Genomic DNA, 22,119 nt, shown 5'->3' with positions numbered 1-22,119 from the left:
ATTTTATGTAGAATAGTTCCAACGTATTTCAGAAACTCATTTTAAAAAAAGAAATGGAACAACTATAAGGAAAATTTTATACAAAAATAGTCTTCAAACTTGCAAGTGTAGATGCATAGTGGAGTCCTCTTACTGCAGATCCTTTTTGCTCTTCTCTTCCTATCACCATGCACTGCAAAGTTATATCTTATTAAGTGTGTCCAGGCTCTTCTTTTATTACCCCGAGGTTTAAAATATTGTTGAAATAGAAGATCACCAACAGCTTGCTTTAATCAGATCTATTTGCTGACTAATTGGCTTGTATTTTGAAAAAAATAACACATTTTATTTAGGGTTCAGTTAGGTTGCAAGTTCAAATTCTAGTTCTACTATTACAATTCTGATTTCTGTTACCATTGCAAAAAGAAGATCAGTTTCCATGCATATTCTCATATTAGGGCCCCTAATTAATACAGGTTAGCAGAATATATTCACTGTCATTCTGAGGGTTAACTTGAGTATTTTCCTTTATGTTTGACTTGTTTTAGGGTCAAATCTAGATTAAAATATATTGGGTACCAACAAAATTATATCATTTTACATATTTATATATTCCCATAACATGTTTTGATATATGAATCATGTAACATAAATGTGTGTTTGTGCCTTCAGAAAGGGGAATTGATTGAATACTTATTAATAAACCCCTTCTTTTTTTTTTTTTTTTTTTTAAGATTTTATTTATTTGCGAGAGAGAGAATGAGAGACAGAGAGCATGAGAGGGAGGAGGGTCCGAGGGAGAAGCAGACTCCCTGCTGAGCAGGGAGCCCGATGCGGGACTCGATCCAGGGACTCCAGGATCATGACCTGAGCCGAAGGCAGTCGCTTAACCAACTGAGCCACCCAGGTGCCCAATAAACCCCTTCTAATAATGATAGGTGCTGATCACATAATTTTTAGCAAGTATATGAATTGCAAGTCAATAAAATGTTATGTCTAGGCAGATATATACTGTCCATCTCTGGTAGATGGATCGCCAAACCACCAAAACACAGTGACGCAGAAGGCATGCACTTCTTAAGATAAGTTTAGGATAGTACATCAGCGGCATTCCACAGGTACAGTAAAGAGAATTCTAAATCATGTAGCAGAGTTGGGATAAATAAGTGGAATTGTTCTTTGGTATATGTAGAGTGAAAGAAAAAAAAATAACACCAACAATAATGCTTCTGAGATGAAGAAGGAGAATCTGAGACACATTGTGCCTCAATATTACTCAGATCTTCCTGTCTCAGGCTCCTGAGGGTGACGATGAAGGAAATCCAGAGCTCTATTTATCATTGGTTTTTGAAAATTGACTAAAACTTCCTGAGTGCTTATTTTTGGGGGGAGCATTTGGGGACCCTTTAAAAGCATACAGTTTGAGAAAACATTCAAGAAACAGTAGGAAGTATATTAGATGTTTGATCAGATTGAAGCAGAGAGATATTTGCTCTAGATATGAGTTGTTTCCCCAAAACTGTATTTGTAAACTGCCACAACCACTAATGGCTGGAGTTAACATAGCCTCTAAATAGCAGAAGCTACTGATGGAAACATACCCACATTTGTCTGCACTGTTTGAAGGGGATGGGGTTCTGGCTTGAGTAACCTGACAGCATCACCCATGCCTCTGTCCACCACCTGCTTTCCTGCCTTGCCCTCTTTCTATGATCCAGACTCATTTTGAGGAACACCTGCTCTCTTACCTGCTTGTCCTCACCTGTCCTATTTACTACCCTGTTGCTGGTCCCCACACCTTCCCCAGCATGCCATTAGCCCTCGGTATCAAGAGAACAGATGTGCAGCGTTGCTTCTTCTGATAGAGTATGTTTGCATTAAGAACAGATGAGGGTCTGGAAAATATGGTGATGATACCATGCAAATATGTGTGTGATGAACCTACCTCTACCCAGGAGGCTGGATTTCACTATCATTTCATTGAAATATGTTCACAGAGCTTATAATTTCTTATTGACGGTGTTGGCATTTAACATTGAGTGGCTAAGAATTACAGGTTTGCCATATTTTCATTGCTGGCCGGGACATCCCTTATGAACTTCTCCAGAACGAGTTTCATTGACTCACTCCAGACTGTGTGAGAATGACAGAGGGAACCAGTGATACCAATACACTGGAGTTTATGTTTCCTTTATTTTCACCTATAAATTTAAGGAAAGCCACATCTAGGAAAATGCTACTAACAGAGAATGTTGACAAGAGTGTGATTAAGATCGTAGTAATCTCTGGCAAATCTAGAATCTAACAGCTCTCCTAACATGCTAGAACAAGAGACTCTGTGGGTCTAATAACCGGAAAACAATATTCACACCTTAAACGATGTGCAGAGTATCCCCTGGTGTAGTTTATACTCTTTTACTGTGGCCATACTTATATATTTGTATCATCTAGATGAGGAAGAAAAATATTGTTTCTCAGGCTGTCAGTGTTAGGAGAGTTTTTTAGTGCAATCTGTTTGTTTTTCAAATATTTAAAATCTCTGTAGAGTTGAGTCAACATAGAAATGAACATGAGTGTAGTTAAAAGTCTGTGTGTCTTGGAAGGTATCCCCGCTTCTATATTTCCACCTGTTTCCATTAACTGCAGAATTATCCTGTCATGTCACTTTGAGTCTGGAGTGAAACCTGAGCTTGTTTCAAAATACGGGACATGGTGCATCATCAAGACAGTATGGTACTGGCACAAAAACAGACACATAGATCAATGGAACAGAATAGAGAGCCCAGAAATGGACCCTCAACTATATGGTCAACTAATCTTTGACAAAGCAGGAAAGAATGTCCAATGGAAAAAAGACAGTCTCTTCAACAAATGGTGTTGGGAAAATTGGACAGCCACATGCAGAAGAATGAAACTGGACCATTTCCTTACACCACACACAAAAATAGACTCCAAATGGTTGAAAGACCTCAATGTGAGACAGGAGTCCATCCAGATCCTAAAGGAGAACACAGGCAGCAACCTCTTCGACCTCAGCCACAGCAACTTCTTCCTAGAAACATCGCCAAAGGCAAGGGAAGCAAGGGCAAAAATGAACTATTGGGACTTCATCAAGATAAAAAGCTTTTGCAAAGCAAAGGAAACAGTCAACAAAACCAAAAGACAACTGACAGAATGGGAGAAGATATTTGCAAATGACATATCAGATAAAGGGCTAGTATCCAAAATCTATAAAGAACTCATCAAACTCAACACCAAAAGAACAAAGAATCCAATCAAGAAATGGGCAGAAGACATGAACAGACATTTTTCCAAAGAAGACATCCAAATGGCCAACAGACACATGAAAAAGTGTTCAATATCACTCGGCATCAGGGAAATCCAAATCAAAACCTCAATGAGATACCACCTCACACCAGTCAGAATGGCTAAAATTAACAAGTCAGGAAATGACAGATGTTGGCGGGGATGCGGAGAAAGGGGAACCCTCCTACACTGTTGGTAGGAATGCAAGCTGGTGCAGCCCCTCTGGAAAACAGTATGGAGGTTCCTCAAAAAGTTGAAAATAGAGCTACCATATGATCCAGCAATTGCACTACTGGGTATTTACCCCAAAGATACAAAAGTAGGGACCCGAAAGGCTACGTGCACCCCGATGTTTATAGCAGCAATGTCCACAATAGCCAAACTGTGGAAAGAGCCAAGATGTCCATCAACAGATGAATGGATAAAGAAGATGTGGTATATATATACAATGGAATATTATGCAGCCATCAAAAGGAATAAGATCTTGCCATTTGCAACAACGTGGATGGAACTGGAGGGTATTATGCTGAGTGAAATAAGTCAAACAGAGAAAGACATGTATCATATGACCTCACTGATATGAGGAATTCTTAATCTCAGGAAACAAACTGAGGGTTGCTGGAGTGGGGGGTGGGGTGGGAGGGATGGGGTGACTGGGTGATGGACACTGGGGAGGGTATGTGTTCTGGTAAGCGCTGTGAATTGTGCAAGACTGTTGAATCTCAGATCTGTACCTCTGAAACAAATAATGCAATATATGTTAAGAAAGAAAAAAAGAAGAAGAAGAATGTAGCAGGAGGGGAAGAATGAAGGGGGGGAAATCAGAGGGGGAGAAGAACCATGAGAGACAATGGACTCTGAAAAACAAACTGAGGGTTCTAGAGGGGAGGGGAGTGGGAGGATGGGTTAGCCTGGTGATGGGTATTGAGGAGGGCACGTTCTGCATGGAGCACTGGGTGTTATGCACAAACAATGAATCATGGAACACTATATCTAAAACTGATGATGTAATGTATGGGGATTAACATAACAATAAAAAAATTAAAAAAAAATACGGGACATGGTGATCTGTTGCTATGGAAATTATGAAGCCCTTTTAAACAAAGCTAGAAAGCAGTCCAGCGGGATATAGATTTGAGGCAAGAATATACATTCTGGAGAGATCTGAGTAATTGCCCAGAAATAAATCAACTGTCCATAATCCCTTAGGCTCGGGGTGCTGGGGTGGCTCTGGAAGTTGGCTGAGGGAGCTCCCAGGGAGACTGGCGGGCTCTCCACTTGCTTCAGGAACAAGGAGAGAGCCCGCACTTCGGCCACACTCCCGAGCTCACTTCAGGCTGCACCTCTGTGGGGGAGAAGCAGCTCGCTGGCCTCAGGAATGACCAGCCTCTGAGTCCCCTCTGCCCGCAGTTTTGTTTGGGGAAGCCTGGCAGGTGGGCCCGCTGCCCTGACGGGACGGCAGCTTTCCTTCAACACAGCACTCAGCGATGGCTTTTGGAGGAGAGACAAGAGTCAGGGACGGACAGAAAGACAGAATGGACTCACTTACAAACTTGGGGAACGAGTCTGTCTCCCCAGATCCCGCTCTCTGAAGTGGACTAAAGTAGCGCTTACTGAGTCAAAGAGAAACCAGTGTGAATCAGAGAGTAAAGTAAGATAAGCTTCACTTACAGGAAGCCTTAGGGGTTTGTCTGAGTTCATCTAAAAATAATGTTTATACAAATACATCTAATGTTGGCTCTGGTATAGAAAGTACCAGCTTAAAAAACAAACAAAACAAAAAAACTAAAAACAAAAGGAAGGAAGGAAGGAAAGAAGGAAGAAAGGAAGGAAGGAAGGAAGGAAGGGGAAAGAAGAAAGAAAGAAAGAAAGAAAGAAAGAAAGAAAGAAAGAAAGAAAGAAAGAAAGAAAGAAAGAAAAAGAAAGAGAAAGAAAGAAAGAAAGAAAGAAAGAGAAAGAAAGAAAGAAAGAAAGAAAGAAAAAAGAAAGAAAGAAAAAAGAAAAGAAAAAAGAAAAAAGAAAGAAAAAAGAAAGGAAGGAAGAACTAATATTTGCTGACTGGGGCTCCTGAAGAACTATAAAATGTGTATGAATTTAAATTATAACTTTAGAATTATAGATAACTGAGACCATCATTAAAGTCAGCAAAACATGGTGCTGAGGATTTCTTCCTAAGTCCCAGGGTAGCAGAGTGATGAAGGTGATTTGTAAAACTCTTTCCCCTTTCACCTAAAGTACAACAAGGAACACTTTAAATGACCAAAATAATTCCATCGGTACCCACTGAACGGCTTCATGTGTGTTTATGTGTCTCTCTCTCTCTCTCTCTCTCTCTCTCTCTCTCACACACACACACACACACACACACACACACACACACACACACACACAGAGTCTGTGTTTAGTAATAGGCTTTAGGTTCAAGGAATCTAAGAGGATACCTTGCTAATCCTCGGATTTTCTATGGAAGGTGGGGAAACAAAACAAAGCTAACTGAAGTTTTATTTTTACCTACTACTAAAAAAATAAAAATAAAGTTCCTGAGTCCTCAGGAAATTATATAAAAGTATAATTCATAGTAGGTACTACCTACCATACAATATGTGGTCCCTAAGTCCCTCTCCTGCCCGTAGCTTAGGTTACAATGAGATTCTTTTAAATTTTTCTGTTTATTTTTTGGAAATATTTTCCTCAACAACTCTGGTCTTAAATATTTGAACTATTTAAGTATCAAAGTGCTTGGATTTCAGTAGGAGTTTATCGTATTGTTTTTTTCTGATAAAATAACATATACTTTTACATATTTGAAGTCCTATGATGTTTTTATTTTTTATTTTTTATTTTTTTTTAAGATTTTATTTATTTGCGAGAGAGAGAATGAGAGACAGAGAGCGTGAGAGGGAGGAGGGTCAGAGGGAGAAGCAGACTCCCTGCTGAGCAGGGAACCTGATGTGGGACTCGATCCCGGGACTCCAGGATCATGACCTGAGCCGAAGGCAGTCGCTTAACCAACTGAGCCACCCAGGCGCCCCTGAAGTCCTATGATGTTTTTAAAAATATTGAAAGTAAGCTTTGATGGTTAAGAGTCTTCAATTTATTTTTTCTAAGATTTTTCATTTATTTCTCAGAGAGAGAGAGAGAGATAACACAAGCAGGGGAAGCGACAGGCAGAGGGAGAAGGAGAAGCAGACTCCCCGCTGAGCAGGGAGCCCGATGCGGAGCTCGATCCCAGGACCCCAGGATCATGACCTGAGCCAAAGGCAGATGCTTCACCGATTGAGCCACTCAGGTGCCCCAAAATATTGCCTATATTTATGCCTAAATAGATGCAGTGTGTAAGTGCAGTAGGAGTCAACCCAGTGTGGTAGGCAGAATTCTAGGATGGCCCCATGGTCTCTGCACCTGCTATTAAGCAGCATCCCTTCTCCTTGAATGCGGGAGAACTTGTACCTTACTTATAACCAGTGGAATATGGCAAAGCTTACCGGCTGTCCATCCTGTGATACCACAGGAGAAATATCAGGCTTTTTCTTGCTAGTACACATAGAGAGCTTCTCCTGCTAGCCTAGAGGAAACCAACAGCCCTGCTGTAAGCTAACAAGACAGTCATGGGGCAGAAGAAATAAGAGACGTCCTCTAGCCCCTGAATGCAACCACCTCCCAGCAGTCAGGGAGAGGTCAAACCAGGACTCTCGGTCATACCGTCATAACCAAATGAAGTCGGCAAATAACCTGAATGAGCTTGTAAACAGATGGTTTTCGTAGTTGAGCCCAGCCAATACCTTGATTACAGCTTTGTGTGGGAACCTGGCCTGGACCCCGTGACCCCTACAAAGTCTGAGATGAGACATGTGTGTAGTTTTAAGCTACATTTGTGGTAAGTTGTCACACAACAATGCAATACTAACAGATCTAGCATGGAAGACTTATAACTGAAAAGGGGCAGCATGAGTAATACAGTTGTTGTTGTTGTTGGTGGTTTTTTTTTCTATTTAAAGCAATAAATTTTGTTATATCTATGCTTCTCTCTTTAGGGAAAAGAAAAGTATCCTTAAGGCAAAAACAAAATAGTTAAAAAGTAAGCAGTTGGCATTTGAGAAAATATTTTTAGTAATTATTATCTATACTTCTTTTTAGTTTTATTTTTGTGGTTTCAAAAGATTTTAGGTTATATGCAATAGTCAAATGATTTGACCTTATAATTTTGTCCAAACTTAAAATTAATTCTTATATTTAGAAGCCCATCAGATGTACATGGAGATAAATGCCCCATTCTAAATTCAATGCTCTTTAAGAATTAAGTTGTAAAAAAATGGTGTGAACAGTTCCAGCATCTTCACATATTTTAGTCACAATGTGTATGTACACACATAACTATGTTTATGAAATTAATTATGGCTTTCAGCATTGTCCTTGAACTACTGTATTATATCCCCAAATTGCTCTTCTAAAATAATAATCCGCCTGTTGGAAATTCAGCACAGCTAAGTATTAACTGGAGATTATGCTGTTCTTATCCCTGAAACTATAGAAGAGGCAAGTCCTGGTGGAAGGAAGGAAGGAACGAAGAAAGGAAGGAAGGAAGGAACGAAGGAAAGGGGGAGGAGAAGGGAGGAAGGAAGGAAGGATGAAGGGAGGGAGGGAGGAGAGAGGGAGGGAGGAAGGGGGAAAAAAAAGAAGAAAAGCATTGCTGAGAAAAAACAAAACAAAAACCTTTGTTAACTAGAGCTACCTTGAATCCTGACAATAAAAGGGTGTCAAAATAAAAAATAAAGTTGTACAACACGAATCATGACAAAGGCTTACTGGTGTGTGTCTAGATGACCCCCAGCCCCCAGGTCCCTGGTCGAGGGTTTATTGTGTGGTTGTTGTACCCACTAGCTTTGAATCCCAACTCTGAATGACCACGGACATTAACAAGCCTAGAATGGCTTGATTCCAGGCAACTTGGTGAGACACAGCTTGTAATGAGCAAGGCTATTTTGATAATGCTGCTGAAGCTTTTGTTCACTAAAGCTTTAATCTGGGTTAAAAAAAGAAGAAGAAGAGGCCTTCTCTGCTTCTCTTTACTTTGAATCTCCTATTGACTCCAGGACTCAGTCCTCATTCTGGAAGGATAGACAAAAATCCTCTTATGTCTTGCTTTCTCAATGAGATATATTTGAGAATAGCGTATGAATTAGTATTGGTTTGCGTAACTTTAATTAGATACTCTGAAATGCTTCCTACCAGCAAACTGTAGTCTAAAGCCCCAACAAAACGTTCTATTTAGTTAGTATACAAATTTGCCAGAGCTAGTGAATGGAGTGAGCAACATTTCAAATCTCTTGATAAGAGGAGAAGTAGCTTTGCATTATAATATAATATAAACCTGCCATTTGTAGGTATAATACAAGGATAATATAATATAAGGTATAATATAAACCTACTGTTAAGTTAAAATTCCAAAGAAAAAAATTAGATACAGAAAATAAAACTTGTATCCTTGACCAGCTATTTGCTTGTTATCGTTCATTAAATCCCAGTGCACAGACGAACTGGCATGAATACAAAAGTTTATGGTAATCTTCACAGCTGTATGTAGAATGTAGCTGATTTTTGGCATGCATACACATCCATACACATATGGAGCATCCTGTGTAACCCATTGCTCTATAAAATGTGCAGCATCCATTTTTATGAAAAAATTTCTCCCCAAATGCTAATATAATTAATTTTGTGAGTTTTTAGAATAACACAAAAATACACATTTTGCACAATTACAGACAAAAATGCATGTTATATATATTCAAGCAGTTATCTGTGCAAGAGGAGGTGAGTGAGAATAAGAGGTGCTAAAAAGGAATGTAAGAAGTAAACATTCATTAAAGGAAATATTTGTGGGGGGGGGGATCTACTGTGGTTTCTCTGTGAGCATAACCACCATATTTCTATCCACCATTTTATGTGTGTATGTGTACACACGGTAGTTTCTAAGAGAGGATGCATACTATTTTTCTTCAGTTTTAAAGTTTGACCACCTATTTTATTTTGCTACATTTTTCATAGATTTCATGATTAGAACTTTAAAGGTTGCCTAAATCTCCTTTAGGTTACATAATATAATTTGCATATCCACGTCTTCATTGTTGACTGACTTAATTTTTATTTTTTTTTAAATTTTATTTATTCATTTGACAGTGAGAGAGCAGAAGCAGGGACAGAGGGAGAGAGAGAAGCAGACTCCCTGCTGAGCAGGGAGCCCGATGCGGGGCTCGATCCTAGGACCCCAGGATCATGACCTGAGCCAAAGGCTGATGCTTAACTGACTGAGCCACCCAGGCGCCCCGGTTGACTGACTTTAACAAATCATTTTTAACTGTGTAGATAACATTTTGTTCATGTTCTAAAATAAATGAAATCCTCATCTTCAGTGTTTAAATGTTTTTAAATGTTAAAAATGTTTTCAATATCTAAAGTCTTTCCCAAGCATATAATATAATTTCTTCTTTAATAAAGTAAGTTTCATGTATGTGTGATTGGCTGTTGTTCCTTAAAGAACTAGACTTTGGAACACCTGGGTGGCTCAGTTGGTTAAGCATCTGCCTTCAGCTCAGGTCATGATCTCCGGGTCCTGGGATTAAGTCCCATGTTGGGCTTCCTGCTCAGTGGGGAGTCTGCTTCTCCCCCTGCCTGCCACTCCCCCCGCCCCGGCTTGTGTGCTCTTTCTCTCCCTCTCTCTCAAATAAATAAGGTCTTAAAAAAAAAATTGGATTTAGGGATTGCTTTATCTGGAATTCCCCACATGTGTTGACACTCTCTTGTCTGCACCTATAAGCTAATCATACCAAACTTTGTGTTAAAATGATAATACTAATACATAAAAATTATCATATGTGTGTAATATTCCATTAAATTATAAGTATTTGCAAAGTATATCCCATTTAAATCTCTTAATTAGCCCGTGAGGTATAGGTATTAATCCTCTAATATCCAGATTAGAAATCAGTCTCAGAGAGGTTAAGGAATTAGTTCAAGGTCAGAAGACCATCAGATCTCAAACATTTGCATCCCAGCCTCAGCACTCTTGCATGTGATGTTGATATGTCCCCCAAATTGTAGACATACCCACAAAACCATGAAGAGGCGTGATGTGTTTATCAAATAGCAGGCTCGTTAGCAACATAGTTAAACAGCTTTGGAAATGCCCTGATATTTTGCTCCCCGTGTGAGGAGGATGACTGAGAGTTACATGACCCAGTTACTAGCCAGCCCGAAGAGTCAGGGTTGGAAGCCACATCCAGGTCCAGCTCCTAGCTCGTCACAGCCCCCAGCCTCTCTGATGCATCTTCTTTCTTTCTTTTTTTTTTTTTTTTTTTTTTAAATTTTTTTATTGTTATGTTAATCCCCGTACATTACATCATTAGTTTTAGATATAGTGTTCCATGATTCATTGTTTGTGCATAACACCCAGTGCTCCATGCAGAACGTGCCCTCCTCAATACCCATCACCAGGCTGACCCATCCTCCCAACCCCCTCCCCTCTAGAACCCTCAGTTTGTTTTTCAGAGTCCATCGTCTCTCATGGTTCTTCTCCCCCTCCGATTTCCCCCCCTTCATTCTTCCCCTCCTGCTACATTCTTCTTCTTTTTTTCTTTCTTAACATATATTGCATTATTTGTTTCAGAGGTACAGATCTGAGATTCAACAGTCCTGCACAATTCACAGCGCTTACCAGAACACATACCCTCCCCAGTGTCCATCACCCAGTCACCCCATCCCTCCCACCCCACCCCCCACTCCAGCAACCCTCAGTTTGTTTCCTGAGATTAAGAATTCCTCATATCAGTGAGGTCATATGATACATGTCTTTCTCTGTTTGACTTATTTCGCTCAGCATAATACCCTCCAGTTCCATCCACGTTGTTGCAAATGGCAAGATCTTATTCCTTTTGATGGCTGCATAATATTCCATTGTATATATATACCACATCTTCTTTATCCATTCATCTGTTGATGGACATCTTGGCTCTTTCCACAGTTTGGCTATTGTGGACATTGCTGCTATAAACATCGGGGTGCACGTAGCCTTTCGGGTCCCTACTTTTGTATCTTTGGGGTAAATACCCAGTAGTGCAATTGCTGGATCATATGGTAGCTCTATTTTCAACTTTTTGAGGAACCTCCATACTGTTTTCCAGAGTGGCTGCACCAGCTTGCATTCCCACCAACAGTGTAGGAGGGTTCCCCTTTCTCCGCATCCCCGCCAACATCTGTCATTTCCTGACTTGTTAATTTTAGCCATTCTGACTGGTGTGAGGTGGTATCTCATTGAGGTTTTGATTTGGATTTCCCTGATGCCGAGCGATATTGAACACTTTTTCATGTGTCTGTTGGCCATTTGGATGTCTTCTTTGGAGAAATGTCTGTTCATGTCTTCTGCCCATTTCTTGATTGGATTCTTTGTTCTTTTGGTGTTGAGTTTGATGAGTTCTTTATAGATTTTGGATACTAGCCCTTTATCTGATATGTCATTTGCAAATATCTTCTCCCATTCTGTCAGTTGTCTTTTGGTTTTGTTGACTGTTTCCTTTGCTTTGCAAAAGCTTTTTATCTTGATGAAGTCCCAATAGTTCATTTTTGCCCTTGCTTCCCTTGCCTTTGGCGATGTTTCTAGGAAGAAGTTGCTGCGGCTGAGGTCAAAGAGGTTGCTGCCTGTGTTCTCCTTTAGGATTTTGATGGACTCCTGTCTCACATTGAGGTCTTTCAACCATTTGGAGTCTATTTTTGTGTGTGGTGTAAGGAAATGGTCCAGTTTCATTCTTCTGCATGTGGCTGTCCAATTTTCCCAACACCATTTGTTGAAGAGACTGTCTTTTTTCCATTGGACATTCTTTCCTGCTTTGTCGAAGATTAGTTGACCATAGAGTTGAGGGTCCATTTCTGGGCTCTCTATTCTGTTCCATTGATCTATGTGTCTGTTTTTGTGCCAGTACCATACTGTCTTGATGATGACAGCTTTGTAGTAGAGCTGGAAGTCTGGAATTGTGATGCCGCCAGCTTTGCTTTTCTTTTTCAACATTCCTCTGGCTATGCGGGGTCTTTTCTGGTTCCATACAAATTTTAGGATTATTTGTTCCATTTCTTTGAAGAAAGTGGATGGTATTTTGATGGGGATTGCATTGAATGTGTAGATTGCTCTAGGTAGGATTGACATCTTCACAATATTTGTTCTTCCAATCCATGAGCATGGAACGTTTTTCCATTTCTTTGTGTCTTCCTCAATTTCTTTCATGAGTGTTTTATAGTTTTCTGAGTACAGATCCTTTGCCTCTTTGGTTAGATTTATTCCTAGGTATCTTATGGTTTTGGGTGCAATTGTAAATGGGATCGACTCCTTAATTTCTCTTTCTTCTGACTTGTTGTTGGTGTATAGGAATGCCACTGACTTCTGTGCATTGATTTTATATCCTGCCACTTGACTGAATTCCTGTATGAGTTCTAGCAGTTTTGGGGTGGAGTCTTTGGGATTTTCCACATAAAGTATCATATCATCTGCAAAGAGTGAGAGTTTGACTTCTTCTTTGCCAATTTGGATGCCTTTGATTTCTTTTTGTTGTCTGATTGCTGTGGCTAGGACTTCCAGTACTATGTTGAATAGCAGTGGTGATAGTGGACATCCCTGCCGCGTTCCTGACCTTAGGGGGAAAGCTCTCAGTTTTTCCCCATTGAGAATGATATTCGCTGTAGGTTTTTCATAGATGGCTTTTATGATATTGAGGTATGTACCCTCTATCCCTATACTCTGAAGAGTTTTGATCAAGAAAGGATGCTGTACTTTGTCAAATGCTTTTTCTGCATCTATTGAGAGGATCATGTGATTCTTGTTTTTTCTTTTGTTAATGTATTGTATCACGTTGATTGATTTGCGGATGTTGAACCAACCTTGCAGCCCAGGGATAAATCCGACTTGGTCGTGGTGAATAATCCTTTTAATGTACTGTTGGATCCTATTGGCTAGTATTTTGGTGAGAATTTTTGCATCCATGTTCATCAGGGATATTGGTCTGTAATTCTCCTTTTTGATGGGGTCTTTGTCTGGTTTTGGGATCAAGGTAATGCTGGCCTCATAAAATGAGTTTGGAAGTTTTCCTTCCATTTCTATTTTTTGGAACAGTTTCAGAAGGATAGGTATTAATTCTTCTTGAAATGTTTGGTAGAATTCCCCTGGGAAGCCATCTGGCCCTGGGCTTTTGTGTTTTGGGAGATTTTTGATGACTGCTTCTATTTCCTTAGTGGTTATAGGTCTGTTCAGGTGTTCTATTTCTTCCTGGTTCAGTTTTGGTAGTTGATACATCTCTAGGAATGCATCCATTACTTCCAGGTTATCTAATTTGTTGGCATAGAGTTGCTCATAATATGTTCTTATAATTGTTTGTATTTCTTTGGTGTTGGTTGTGATTTCTCCTCTTTCATTCATGATTTTGTTGATTTGGGTCATTTCTCTTTTCTTTTTGATAAGTCTGGCCAGGGGCTTATCAATCTTGTTAATTCTTTCAAAGAACCAGCTCCTAGTTTCGTTGATCTGTTCTACTGTTCTTTTGGTTTCTATTTCATTGATTTCTGCTCTGATCTTTATTATTTCTCTTCTCCTGCTGGGTTTAGGCTTTATTTGCTGTTCTTTCTCCAGCTCCTTTAGGTGTAGGGTTAGGTTGTGTATTTGAGACCTTTCTTGTTTCTTGAGAAAGGCTTGTATTGCTATATACTTTCCTCTTAGGACTGCCTTTGCTGTATCCCAAAGATTTTGAATAGTTGTGTTTTCATTTTCATTGGTTTCCATGAATTTTTTTAATTCTTCTTTAATTTCCTGGTTGACCCATTCATTCTTCAGTAGGATGCTCTTTAGCCTCCATGTATTTGAGTTCTTTCTGACTTTCCTCTTGTGATTGAGTTCTAGTTTCAAAGCATTGTGGTCTGAAAATAGGCAGGGGATGATCCCAATCTTCTGGTACCGGTTGAGACCTGATTTATGACCTAGGATGTGATCTATTCTGGAGAATGTTCCATGGGCACTAGAGAAGAATGTGTATTCCGTTGCTTTGGGATGGAATGTTCTGAATATGTCTGTGAAGTCCATTTGGTCCAGTGTGTCATTTAAAGTCTTTATTTCCTTGTTGATCTTTTGCTTAGACGATCTGTCCATTTCAGTGAGGGGGGTGTTAAAGTCCCCCACTATTATTGTATTGTTGTCGATGTGTTTCTTTGCTTTTGTTATTAATTGCCTTATATAATTGGCTGCTCCCATGTTAGGGGCATAGATATTTACAATTGTTAGATCTTCTTGTTGGATAGACCCTTTAAGTAGGATATAGTGTCCTTCCTCATCGCTTATTACAGTCTTTGGTTTAAAATCTAATTTGTCTGATATAAGGATTGCCACCCCAGCTTTCTTTTGGTGTCCATTAGCATGGTAAATGGTTTTCCACCCCCTCACTTTCAATCTGGGGGTGTCTTTCGGTCTAAAATGAGTCTCTTGCAGACAGCATATCGATGGGTCTTGTTTTTTAATCCAATCTGATAGCCTGTGTCTTTTGATTGGGGCATTTAGCCCATTTACATTCAGGGTAACTATTGAAAGATAGGAGTTCAGTGCCATTGTATTGCCTGTAAAGTGACTGTTACTGTATATTGTTTGTGTTCCTTTCTGGTCTATGTTGCTTTTAGGCTCTCTCTTTGCTTAGAGGACCCCTTTCAAGATTTGTTGTAGGGCTGGTTTCGTGTTTGCAAATTCCTTTAGTTTTTGTTTGTCCTGGAAGCTTTTTATCTCTCCTTCAATTTTCAATGACAGCCTAGCTGGATATAGTATTCTTGGCTGCATATTTTTCTCATTTAGTGCTCTGAATATGTCCTGCCAGTCCTTTCTGGCCTGCCAGGTCTCTGTGGATAAGTCTGTTGCCAATCTAATGTTTCTACCATTGTAGGTTACATATCTCTTCTCCCGAGCTGCTTTCAGGATTTTCTCTTTGTCTCTGAGACTCGTAAGTTTCACTATTAGATGTCGGGGTGTTGACCTATTTTTATTGATTTTGAGAGGGGTTCTCTGTGCTTCCTGGATTTTGATGCCTGTTTCCTTCCCCTAATTAGGGAAGTTCTCTGCTATAATTTGCTCCATTATACCTTCTGCACCTCTCTCTCTTTCTTCTTCTTCTGGGATCCCAATTATTCTAATGTTGTTTCGTCTTATGGTATCGTTTATCTCTCGAATTCTGCCCTCGTGATCCAGTAGTTGTTTATCTCTCTTTTTCTCAGCTTCTTTATTTTCCATCATTTGGTCTTCTATCTCACTGATTCTTTCTTCTGCCTCATTTATCCTAGCAGTGAGCGCCCCCATATTTGATTGCACCTCATTAATAGCCTTTTTGATTTCTAATTGGTTCGATTTTAGTTCTTTTACTTCTCCAGAAAGGGTTTCTCTAATAACTTCCATGTTTTTTTCAAGCCCAGCTAGTATCTTTAAAGTGATGATTCTGAACTCTAGATCTGACATCGTACTAATGTCCGTATTGAGTAAGTCCCTGGCAGTCGGTACTACCTCTTGTTCTTTTTGTTGAGGTGATTTTTTCCGTCTTGTCATTTTGTGCAGAGGAGAATAGATTAATGAGAGAACAAAATGCTAACAGGGTAACAACGTCCCCAGAAAATATACTCTAAACAAATCAGAAAAGACCTGAAGCAGTGGGAAAAGAAAGGGAAAGAGAGAAAAAAGAAAAGGAAAGAAAAAAAGAAAAAAGAAAAAGATAAAGATAAAAACAAACAAAAGCAGAACAAAACAAAACAAAACAAAAACAGAATGTGATCAAATATGATCAGGCTGGATTATAGATCAGTGCCACATACTAGATTTTGGGTGTATTTTGGTCTGTTAAAAGAAAGTCCCTCCCAAAATTTTAAAGAAAGAAAAACTTATATATGTACAAAAATAAGGGTTGATATGATGAAGGGATGGAATATGACTGTAAAGATGGAAATTATAAAAAATTTTAAAAAAGGATTTGATAAGTTGTTTGAAAAAAGAAAGAAGAGGATTAAAAAAAAAAAAAAAGAAAGAAAAAAGGGAGAGAATGTGATCAGGCAGGGGAGTAGAAAAAAACCATACACTAGAGATTTAGAGTATATTTTGATCTGTTAGAAGAAACTATCTCAAGATTTTAAAGAGAGAACAACTTATATATATATGCCAAAAATACGGGTAACTACTATGAAGGGATAGAATATGACTTTAAAAATGAAAAATAAAAATGTTTTTTTTAAAAAAGGGATTGATAAGATGTTGGTTGAAAAAGGGAAAAAGAAAAATTCAAAAAAAAAGAAAAAAGGAAAAAAGAAAAAAAGACAGTTAAAAAAAATAATTAACTTTGAAAGACTAAAGAATCATGGTAAAAAAGCCATGAATTCTATGTGCAGTATTCCCCTAGCGCTGGAGTTCTGCCGTTCTCATTGATCGGTAAACTTGGTCTTGGCTGGCTGTTCTTGCTGATCTTCTGGGGGAGGGGCCTGTTGCCGTGGTTCCCAAATGTCTTTGCCGGAGGCAAAAGTGCCCCGCCCTTGCCGGTCCGGGCTAAGTAATCTGCTCGGGTTTGCTCTCCGGAGGTTTTGTTCCCTGCAAGCTTTCCGTACAGCTTTGGAGGCGGAGAGTGAAAATGGTGGCCTCCCAGTCTCCACCCCGGCGGAGCCGAGAACTCGGGGTCCCGCTCCTCAGCGAGCCCCCAGAGAAAAGCCGTCAGTCACTCCCGTCTCCCCGGTCTCCGGCCGCACTCCGCGCTCACCCGGCCTGTGACCGCGCCTTTCTATCTGGCACCCGACCCCGGGTGGAGTCTCCAAACCCAGCAGATCCCCGCGGTGCACTCCCGCACCTCTCCTCCCGGGGGAAGAAGGTGAGTCTCCCCGGATCTGCCGCTTGTTGGGTCCCTGCTGGAGGAGCTGTGGCCCGACTGTGCCGCGGATCACGGTTTATGACAACCCCGAGCTGAGAGCCCGCGCCTGGGCTCCGTCTCTGCAGCCGGCTTCCCCGCTCCGATCCCTGGGAGCTCTGCCGCACTCAGGTACCCCCGGTCTTTCTGTGACCCCGAGGGTCCTGAGACCACACTGTCCCGCGAGGGTTCCACCCCCCACTTCGCCACCAGAGTGACGTCCCTCAGCGGAGCAGACTTCTAAAAGTTCCGATTTTGTGCTCCGGGGCTCTATCACTTGCCAGAAGCGGCCGTGGGAGGCCCCTCCCCCACCGTCTATCCTCCCGAATGTCGCCTCGGATTCACTTCTCCGCTCGTCCTACCTTCCAAAAAGTGGTCGCTTTTCTGTTCAGAGAGTTGTTGCTCTTCTTTTCTTTGATCTCCTGTTGAGTTTGTAGGTGTTCAGAATGGTTTGATCCCTATCCAGCTGAATTCCTGAGAGGAGACGAAATCCAGGTCTCCTACTCCTCCGCCATCTTGCTCCGCCCCCCCTCCTGATGCATCTTCTTTCTTGATGGCACCCGCCACTCAGTCCACTTCGCTGGAATCCCCCCTTTGGAATTAGTTACGGATTCCCGTTACTGTGTTCCGATCCTGGAGTTCACCCTAAATCACAGTCAGACTGTGAGAATATGTGTATCTGAAGCAAAAGTGTTTTCTTCATTCTTTTTCAATTCTCCTACTTCATAGGAGCCTGGTCCATAGTGGTTCCTGTTTCCATGTGTATCTCTCACACAGGCCTGATTTCCATAGATGCTTGTGTTTTCTGATTTGAGAGCTCGGTCTGGTCTCTGCGTATCCTCCACTGTTGCTTCTGGTCCTTCAGAATTCTGTGTCCCCATTCTCTGTCCACCACAAGCTGCACCACTTCTCTCCATATTGCTAAGGAAGGGAAGCCTCATAGTGTTTACTAAAAAAGGAGTATTTTACAGTGTTTAAATCCATTCACTTTGAGGGCATATTGGACACGCCTATTGGTGTGTTGGAGTTTTAGGTGTAACTTTACATGTGAGACATGTGGCTAGAGGCAGTAGGCGTACAGACCTCAATTAAACAGACCCAGCCTTCATGGAACAAAGAGCACTAGGGATGCTCAGACACATGCAGAACCGATCAAGTGTCATCCATAAGAGTTCACGTGATAATACTGAATGACCAACTCCCTTTGACCAACTGTTTCCACTCCTAGAATGTCATGCTAATAGAGTAGAATAAAAGATAGTTTGACAAATATATCAGAATTAGAAACTAAATGTTAAAACATAAGTATTTGGTGAAATAAATTTTATCTGTGTATATGCATATATATTGAAAGATCAGGGGCACCTGGGTGGCTCAGTCGGTTAAGTGACTGCCTTCGGCTCAGGTCATAACCCTGGAGTCCCGGGATCGAGTCCCACATCGGGCTCCCTGATTGGTGGGGAGTCTGCTTCTCCCTCTGACCCTCCCCCCTCTCATGCTCTCTCTCTCATACTCTCTCTCTCTCTAATAAATAAAATCTTTAAAAAAGAAAAAGAAAGATCAGTAATGATGCCTTAGGTCTAGATTTATTGACAAAAGGAATGTCCATGACATTTTGTTAAAAGAAAAAAAAGAGGTTAAAATGTGTGTAGAGCAGGATTCAATTTGATTTTTTTTTTTTTTATTTTTTTTTTTTTTAAGATTTTATTTTTATTTATTTGACAGAGAGAGACAGCGAGAGAGGGAACACAAGCAGGGGGGTGGGAGAGGGAGAAGCAGGCTTCCCGCAGAGCAGGCAGCCCGATGCGGGGCTCGATCCCAGGACCCTGGGATCATGACCTGAGCCGAAGGCAGACGCTTAACAACTGAGCCACTCAGGCGCCCCTTCAATTTGATATTAAAGTATAAAGTATGTGTGTGAGGGGCACTGGGTGGCTTAGTTGATTAAGCATCAGACTCTTGGTTTCGGCTCAGGTCATGATCTCAAGGTCATGAGATAGAGCCCCACATTGGGCTCCACGCTGAGCAGGGAGCCTGCTTGGGATTCTCTCCCTCTCCCTCCACCGTAGCACTCAAGCTCTCTCTCTCTCTCTCAAATAAATAAATAAATAAATACATAAAATCTCTAAAAAAAGAAAACAAATGAAATATGTGTGAGAGAGAAAAGAGAGAGAAAGAGATGTAGAAATGTTGACACCATATTTTCCCCCACTGTCTCAAGATAGTGGCGTTTTCTTTGACTTTTCCCTTTTCTTTATTGTGTTTTTAAATTGGCTCCCTAAAATTCACCCAAACTCATCCTGCACTATATACTGCATTTCTTACATCTTGTTAAAAAATATATACTTTTCTGAAAGCCTAAATACAGTGCTTTAAAAAGAAAGGAAAATCAGCTGTTGCTGCCCATAAGACTTTAATTCATAATAATCTAATTCCTCACAGGAGGTGAGGAAGAGATGAACTTTTCTGTATTCTAGTTATCTTTCTGATAACTGGAAAGTATTTGCAAAGTATATAACTAAACTTATATATCAACTTATATATCAGTATATCAAACTTATAACTAAACCTCACCAGGAATGAGGCTGATTTTGTCATTCATGAAAATTACATTTGCTCATTCATGTTACTAAAAACATCTTTGTAACAGCAGCTGCTTTATTTAACCAGCGATATCAATGTATAGATTGTTCCACAAGTGTCATGTTTCAGTGAAATGATAAAAAAGTCTCAAACAAAATATACCCAAAATCCTTTAAACATTATGGATAAAGATGTCTTTATCAAAGCATCAATATTTAAACCTTCACGACATCAATTCTTACAACTGTGAAATGCGTCTGTCCCTAACACTTCCTCCCCACTGGCCCCCAATCTTCTGTGTCTTGAAGGAAGCAAATGATTCCATTTGTTTGGGTTGTAAATAAACTAAGAGCAACTGGGTTCTGCCCGAGGGCTCGGGGGTTCACCTATGATTCATCTGTGATTTAATTATACATATTTTTCTGCTTGACATTCATGACACATTTGGCTAACTTCGGATCGTTTCCACGCTGTTCAAGATTTTTTTCCTCTCCTTTGGAAAAGTGAACTTGGAAGATAAGTGAATTTTGCATTAAATGAGATGTTACCCTCTGTGAACATATTCATCCAAATACGGCAACACTCTGGAGGCATTGTGGGATACATACTTTTTTCTTAAATAGATTGAGTGATAATGATACATAATCCACCTTGTCCGTGAGGAAAATATGGGATAAGGGATTCTGTCTGTGTCCTCTTCACCTTGTCATTTTTTTTTTTAAAGATTTTATTTATTTATTTGAGAGAGAAAGAATGAGACAGAGAGAGAGCATGAAAGGGGGGAGGGTCAGAGGGAGAAGCGGACTCCCTGCTGAGCAGGGAGCCCGATGCGGGACTCGATCCCGGGACTCCAGGATCATGACCTGAGCTGAAGGCAGTCGCTTAACCAACTGAGCCACCCAGGCACCCTTCACCTTGTCATTTTTAACCAACCTCAGAACCCTTGGTTTGTTGAAACCGTTGCTCTAATAAGTTCTGAGGTAGCTTTCGTTTTTAGATTCTTCGTTCTCAGGGGTTCAGATGAGCATGTGGGCAAATTTCGGTATGGGCATGAGTACGTTCTAGGCATGGCAAGTTCCTTAAGAAATGTGCACTTGGGGGCGCCTGGGTGGCTCAGTTGGTTCAGTGTCTGCCTTCGGCTCAGGTCATGATCTCAGGGTCCTGGGATCCAGCCCCATGTCGGGCTCCCTGCTGAGCAGGCAGCCTGCTTCTCACTCTCCCACTGCAACTCCCGTGCTCATACTCTCTCCCTCTCAAATAAATAAGCCAAATCTTAAAAAAAAAAAAAAAAAAAAAAGTGCTCTTGATTAACAGAATAACCGTGTGTGTGTGTGTGTGTGTGTGTGTATGTGTGTGTGTGTTTCCACCAGCTTACATGTAACTTTCTTGTGAGGATCTTGTATTTAAGAAGTACATTGTTACTTTTCTTATAATAGGATTCTCCATAATACCCTTAGGTGACTTATATGTGCTTTTCAAAACCTGAAAACTGTCTTTTTAGCTCCTATAGAAAGTGTGAAGTTTCTCTATGCCCAGGAGATGCGGAGATGTGGACAGCTTGATATAAGAGGGTGGGTTTAAACAAAGTGGGGGTGGGGCGCAGAACGGATGATGGGAGGTGGAAGGTGCTTCAGGGATTATTTCCACTTGTTGCTCATATGGTCACGGAGTGTAAGCTGCTAAACTTCTTCGTACTGATGATGGGGTAAAACAGAAAACACAGCCACACAAAATAGAGCGGAGAATCACGGACAGGCCGAGGGAACACAGGACAATAAAGCCGCCACACCGATGCTCAGCGGGCATCAGTTTGTCTTCGGGGCTGCAGCACCTGCTACTAATTGGCGCAGCGGGCTGGCGGGTCACCCGGGATTTCGCGCACCCAGCTTTCCGGCCAGCTGATTGGGATTGCTCCAGTGCCAGTGAGTGAAGGTGCCGAGCTCATAGTGACAGATAGAGGGCAGACGGATCCCTGCTAGCAGCTCCGAGTTAGCTGCTTGTGATAAGAAGGCAGTTGGCGTGCATCTCAGAACGCGGAGAGGGAGAGTATGCCTCCTGGCTTAACATGTTGAGGGGCTTTTTTAAAAACCCCTGATAACATCTTGATGATGCAAGACTGGATCCTGATGCCTCCCAGAAACCAGAAGCGTCACGTGTGAGCGAATCTTCTCAGACCTGGAGGATGAGCGTTGGCTGTTTTGAAAGGGATGTGCAGGACGCAGCCTTGGCAAGAAAACTTGCTGCAGAATCTTACCTGGGCTAAAGAGGAAACTTCAAACTGGCAAGTAAGTTTCTTCTTCTT

The 22,119-nt window shown here is 40.9% G+C and overlaps 1 protein-coding gene across 5 annotated transcripts in view; it reads left to right on the top strand.

Moving 5' to 3' along the window:
- PCDH15 (protocadherin related 15) overlaps positions 1 to 22,119 on the top strand; it is a 1,707,782-nt gene that overhangs the window by 738,870 nt on the left and 946,793 nt on the right. For 2 of the 5 annotated variants that reach the window (XM_078077810.1, XM_078077808.1), the window contains exon 1: positions 21,845 to 22,102. The exons of the other annotated variants lie outside the window; for them this stretch is intronic. The gene's annotated coding sequence lies outside the window, so the exon portion shown is untranslated. Of the gene's footprint in view, positions 1 to 21,844; positions 22,103 to 22,119 lie in introns of those variants that run through there. 5 annotated transcript variants of the gene reach the window in all.

The sequence above is a fragment of the Halichoerus grypus genome, chromosome 7 (genome assembly GCF_964656455.1).
Source record: "Halichoerus grypus chromosome 7, mHalGry1.hap1.1, whole genome shotgun sequence".
Lineage (NCBI taxonomy): Eukaryota > Metazoa > Chordata > Mammalia > Carnivora > Phocidae > Halichoerus > Halichoerus grypus.
The sequence above is the reverse complement of the archived record's forward strand: the minus strand, read 5'-3'. Positions and strand labels throughout refer to the sequence as shown.